The following is a 6,685-nucleotide window of genomic DNA, read 5'->3' on the forward strand; positions in this document are numbered from 1 at the left end:
TGCTGCACTTTCAGAATACACCTTTCACAGTGACCTTTGTCACAGGAATTCAAGTCATGCCCCTGTGCAGTGTGTTCACTTTCACCTCACCAACTTAATAGAAAATTCTTAATTGCTTTCTATCAGTTGACATACCTCATCATCTAATCTAATTTTGTTTGTCTAAAATACACAATAGACCCTGCAGTTTGAACAACACCAGTCCTGTACATCAAGTCATTTCACAACTCCAGACTCCATTGCCCAATGGTATTTCACTATCTAAACACTACATCATAGGACCTGAAAGAAATCCTTCAACCAAAACATAAAACAAAACCTGAGCATAATAGCTAGCCTAAAACTCCATCATAACAGAGACAAATCATAAAGAGAGAGCCCTCTCTGATTACAGTTCGGCTAGAAACTGTGATCCAAAGATTGGTTAGTGGTTACCCCGGCCGTATTCCCTTGGGAGTCATAGGGAACAACCTGGGTGTTAAGATAAATGGCGACTCCGCTGGGGATCGAACTAGGATTTTTCAGTTACTATCTATCTTCCAAAGCTACCATCAAGCCTGAAACCAGCCAAGAGGCCTTAGAAACTGTTTCTATACCACAGCGACAGCTTTAGGGAAGAGCTAGTTAGGGAATCTTCATCTTAGCCTTGAAACATATATAGCCATTCCAAAATCTTCATCCAGTCCCTGCATATATAAAAAATTCCTATAAAAGTCCTGAAAAACAGTTAGAAACTGGCTCCTAAGAAAAATCCTCGACATACTAGGGCTAATCCTGACCCTAATCCACCCATCATTGTTGATAATCCAAACACTATTCCAAGAAACATCAGGAAGCAACAAAAGCAGGACCAGCCTGCTATTTTGACCTCAGTTGCAGATTTTCCCAACCTTTCTACTCCGCTTAAATTCCTCTTTAGGTCTGTTCCAAGTCCTCCTAGTTCACCATCCACATCTCAAAGTCCTCCTCCCTCATCCTCATTCACTGCACATATCCCCTTCAACCATCATTCAGGTTCAGCTTCACCTGTTACCCCTGTGGTACCCACTGTTCCTATTATCCCAGCAGGCCCTATAAATACACCCAACCCACTAAATATGGCAAATAGATATGCACCCTTGCGGCTACCTGCTAATCCACCAGCTCTACCCCAGGATTACCAAACCAAAATCACATATTTTGACTCCACTGGCCCTTACTCTGCCATCCAACATGCTAAGAGGATGCAAGACCATTTTGAAAACTATGAGATAGATGATGACAGTGTGAGGATGAGAATTTTTGTCCAAAGCCTGACAGGTGATGTTAGAACCTGGTTCAGGTCAATTGCTGCAAATACTATCACGACTCCTGATGAGCTTTATCAGGCCTTTACTACCAGATGGGAGAAGAAGAAAGATCCCCTGCACATACTTGGTGAATATGAAACAATCAAGAGAGGCCCTCAAGAGACTGTTCTAGAGTATTGTGCTAGATTCAACAATGTGTACAATGCAATACCACAAAACTTGAGACCCCCCCCTGATTTGGCCTTGTACAAATTCCCTGATGGATTTGATTCTGACATAGCATTTCAGTTGAGGGAAAGAGAACCTGAAACCCTTGAAGACGCTCAAAAGGCTGCTGTCACAGTAGAAGCAAACTTGATTGCCAAGAGAAACAGGGCAAGGTTAGAAAAGAGAAGCATATACAAAGAAGAACCTACAGCCTTTGATCAAAAACTTGATGCCATACTCAATAGCATGAAGAGACTAGGTGATAGAGTGGAATCAGTTGAAAGAAAAGCATCATGGGAAGCTCCACAAAATAACCCTCCTAGAAATCCAAATTTTAGGAGGAACCCAAACACAAACAATGGCAGGGCCAATACTGATCCGGAAATCAGACCTCCATTTCAGGAAAACTATGCTGAAACTTCCACATTGACTGAACCAAATGAAGATCCTGAGATTAATTTGATAGGTCTAGATGGTGAAAGTCAAGTCTTTCTAACCCGAGAAGATCATGAGGAGGATGAAATCAAACTATTCCAGACCAAATCAGGTGAATCCTTTGATTTTAAAGAAGGCTATGACACTGCTGTTTATGAAGTCCATAAACAATATAAACTAAGGAGCAGGACAGTGAATGTAAGCCAGCCCGAAAAGATAAAGGGTAATCAGCAGTCTAAAACAGTCATAGAGCTTAATGACAAAACAAATTTACCTGCAAAAGAAATAATCATTGAAGAGGTCACTGAACCATGGTTTTCGAAAGATCAACCTATGGCAACTTCAACTGCTCAACCTGATCCTAGTATTACTCCCCAAGAGATTAGTAACACAGGTAAGACACCAAATCGAGATAAAAATGAAGAAGAAGACGTAATGAAAAAAGAAAGGACTGCTACCCATAACCTTAAAGCCCAATCTGAAAAACCTTTCGATCTAGGCACTGAAATTGGCAAGCTTAAGGTAGCAATTCCCCTCTTAGAACTGGCTAAACATGATATCTATAAACTACAGATCAAGAAATCCCTTCAACTCACCAGCAACAAGGATGATGTCAATGTGCTGGATGATACCCCAGAACTCCTGTTTGGGCCAGAAGTGGATGGAAAAACCGTAGTCACAGGGGTATTACCTTTTTATGTCAGCTTACATATTCATGATAAAATATTGCACAATGCAATGTTTGATTCTGGTGCCTCTCACAACCTCATGCCAAAAGCAGTCATGGAGAGATTGAACTTAGACATAACAAGACCGTACAAGGACCTGTTTTCCTTTGACTCCAGCCAAGTCAAGTGCCTAGGTCTCATAAAAGACCTATGTGTCTCTCTAGTTCAATACCCAAACAAGACAATCCTAATGGATGTGGTAGTTGCTGATATCCCACCTAAGTATGGAATGCTGTTATCAAGATCATGGGGAGCTAAACTCCAAGGCTCCTTACAATTAGACATGTCATATGCTACCATCTCCGTTTTTGGGCAACCAAAAAGACTGTACAGAGAAACACTCATGAAATACATGGTTAGCAGTGAAGAAAAGCCTCAAAACTTTCCCATATACGCTGTCCATTCGGACATTGACTCATACATTCTCTTTAACAGCAGTATTGCTCTCACAGAAAACAATGTTGAAACTGATACACTCATACAAGAAGAAGACTCGGATGATAAAATCATCATTCACAAAATGAAAGTTGACCAAATACTAGACACTGCTGATGATCTAGACTTCAAGCATACCAAAGTAAATAATGTAACTACCCTACAAGACAAGCCAGAACAAGCACCAAAACTTCTGCTTACCTTGCCAGCCCATGAACGGATCATAAAAACTCCTTCACAACAAAACATTCTATGGTTCCTTGAGTTTGATGGCTCAGTCAACAAGTTAGGAGCAGGAGCTGGAGTTTGGGTACACAATAAAGAAAATAGTTATGCAGAAGGCAGAGCCTATAGATTAAACTTCAGATGTACTAATAATATGGCAGGATATGAAACTCTTTTACTAGGCCTCAAGTTAGTAAAATTTTTGCAAGCTGCCAGGGTTTCAATCATGGGTGATTCAGATTTAGTCATTCAACAAGTGAAGGGAAATTTTGTCACCAATGACAAAAGACTAAGGACTTATAGGTCTGCTGTTGCTGATGTACTAAATGTTTTCTCTGAATTCCAAATCACCAAAATTCCTAGGACCCAGAACCTTCATGCTCATAGTTTGGCCACATTTGCAAGTACCTGCAAGCTGCCCTTTGAGTCCCACCATTGCTTCACAGCTGAAGTGAAACACGGACCCTCTATTCCAAACAATGTGAATGATTGGCAAGTATTTGAGGATGACAAGCAAATAAACCATTTTTTAACGCTGCAAAAGGAATTTGCGGGATTAAATATTGACATTGAGACAGCAAGTCAATCACAAATACTTGATACAGCAAGTCAATCACAAATACTTGATACAGCAAGTCAATCACAAATACTTGATACAACAAGTCAATCACAAATACAGTTTCAACAGACTGCCCAGCCAATATCACCTAGGACTGCAAAACAAATGCTAAATCCAACTATTTTCAATATAGAAAACATTCAGCAAATCCAACAAGTTGACTGGGAAGAGGGAATGTCCAATACCGAGACTGAAGTCATAGAACTGAAAGACAATTTTCTACCCACAGGTCTAACTCCACTAGAGGACATTTTTGATTCAAATGATATTCCCAGAAAGCCAAAAATGCAGCCCATAAATGCAGCCATTGAAGAATGCAACATCGGTACCATTGATAAGCCCAAAATAATTAAATTGTCTGCTTCCTTACCTCCTGACCAAAAGCCTAAATACATTGACCTCTTTAAAGAATTCCAAGATGTTTTTGCTTGGAGTTATGAGGACCTGAAGTCCTATGACACCTCTGTTATCCAACATACTATCCCTCTTAAGCCTGATCAAAAGCCCTTTAAACAAAAACTGAGGAGAATCAACCCAATGCTTCTCCCAGCAATGGAACAAGAGGTACAAAAAATGTTCAAAGCAGGCATCATAGCACCAATCAGATTCTCTGAGTGGATCTCCAACTTAGTCCCTACAAGAAAGAAAACTGGGGAAATAAGGCTGTGTGTGGACCTAAGAAATCTGAACCAAGTGTCCCTCAAAGACAATTACCCCTTACCAAAGATGGATCACATTCTCCAAAGAGTGGTAGGGGCCTCAAGGATTTCATTACTGGATGGATTTTCAGGTTTCAATCAGATCCTGGTACACCCTGATGATCAAGACAAAACAACATTCACCACCCCATGGGGAACTTTCAAATATGTAAAAATGCCTTTTGGATTGAAGAATGCAGGGGCAACATTTCAAAGAGCAATGGATATTGCCTTTGCCAAGGAAATTCATGACTTTTTAGTCATTTATTTAGATGACCTAACACCTTTTTCAAAATCAGACCAAGAACATATAAAACATCTAAGACAGATCTTCCTAAAATGCAGAAAATATGGAATCTCTTTGAACCCAAAGAAATCCCTCTTTGGTTTAGAAGAAGGCAAGCTCTTAGGACACATCATCTCAAAGGATGGCATTAGAATTGACCCAGATAGGATACAGGCTATCCTGCAAATGCCTCACCCAAGGAATGTCAAAGAATTACAAGGATTCTTGGGAAAAATTAATTTCTTGAGAAGGTTTATCCCAAACCTAGCAGAGCTAACCAGATTATTAAACAACATGCTGAAAAAGGATTCAAAAGTGAAGTGGACTGTGGAAGCCAATCAAGCATTTGAAGGTATAAAATTGGCCCTCACCCAAACCCCAGTTTTAACCAACCCTCAGTTTGACAGAGAATTTATTATTTTCTCTTTTGCTTCCCAGCATACTATTGCTGCCGTTTTGTTACAAAAAGATGACCAAGGAAATGAGAAGCCAATTGCTTTCTTTAGCAAAGCTCTCAGGGATGCACCTTTAAAGTATCAAATCATGGAAAAACAAGCTTATGCTTTAGTCAAAGCAATCAAAGACTTTAGGATTTATATCCTTTACTCCCATGTGAAAGCATATGTGCCAAGTCCTATTGTCAAAGACATTCTCACCCAAGAAAACTTAGAAGGCAGAAGAGGAAAATGGATAGCCAGTATCTTGGAATTTGACATTGAGATAAAACCTACAAAACTAATAAAAGGGCAAGGCTTGGCCAAATTAATGACAGAAACAAATTTTCAAGCCTTAGACATCAATCAGCTGGACAGTGAAACCGAGCTGGCGACTCCAAAGATCAATGTGGCCTTTGAACAATCCCCCTGGTACTCTGATATCTGTTATGTGTTACAAAACCTGTGTGTTCCCCCAGGACTGTCCAAAACTAAGTGTAGGTTCTTAAAAATGAAAACATCAAGATTTTGTGTGATGGATGGCAATCTGCTTTGGAAAAACCATGAAGGTATATTGCTGCACTGTTTAATTGAAAATGAAACTAACAATATCATGCAAGAGTTTCATGCAGGAGACTGTGGGGGACACTTGTACTGGAAATCCACTGTGGATAAGATACTAAGGGCTGGATACTACTGGCCCACCATGTTCTCTGATGTCAAGAAATTTATCACGTCATGTCATAAATGCCAAGTGTTTGAGGGAAAGAGACAACTGCTGCCCCTTCCTTTAAGGCCTATTGCAACAGAGAGACCTTTTCAACAATGGGGATTGGATTTCATTGGGGAAATTCATCCCTCATCCTCAGGCCAACATAGATGGATCTTAACAGCCACAGACTACTCCACTAAATGGATTGAAGCTGCCCCATGCAGACAAGCAAATGATTCAGTAATCATTCAGTTCTTGGAGAACAACATACTGGCTAGATTTGGCTGCCCTGATAAAATTATTACAGACAATGCTGCTGCCTTCAGATCCAAGAAAATGGTGAATTTCTGTCACAAATTTCATATTACTTTGGGCCATTCTACTGCATACTATCCCCAAGGAAATGGCCTTGCTGAATCATCAAACAAAAGCCTTGTGAACATTATAAAGAATGTACTTGAAGAGAACAAAAAGAACTGGCACAAGAAACTAGTCAATGCCTTATGGGCAGATAGACTAACAACCAAGAGATCAATTGGGACCAGCCCATATGAGTTGGTTTATGGACTAGAGGCCAAATTCCCCTCTTCACTAGGAGTGCCCGTTATGAAGCTTCT

The sequence above is a fragment of the Pinus tabuliformis genome, chromosome 1_1, assembly GCF_031772625.1.
Source record: "Pinus tabuliformis cultivar Carrire ecotype Pingquan chromosome 1_1, CPIR1, whole genome shotgun sequence".
NCBI classification, from domain to species: domain Eukaryota; kingdom Viridiplantae; phylum Streptophyta; class Pinopsida; order Pinales; family Pinaceae; genus Pinus; species Pinus tabuliformis.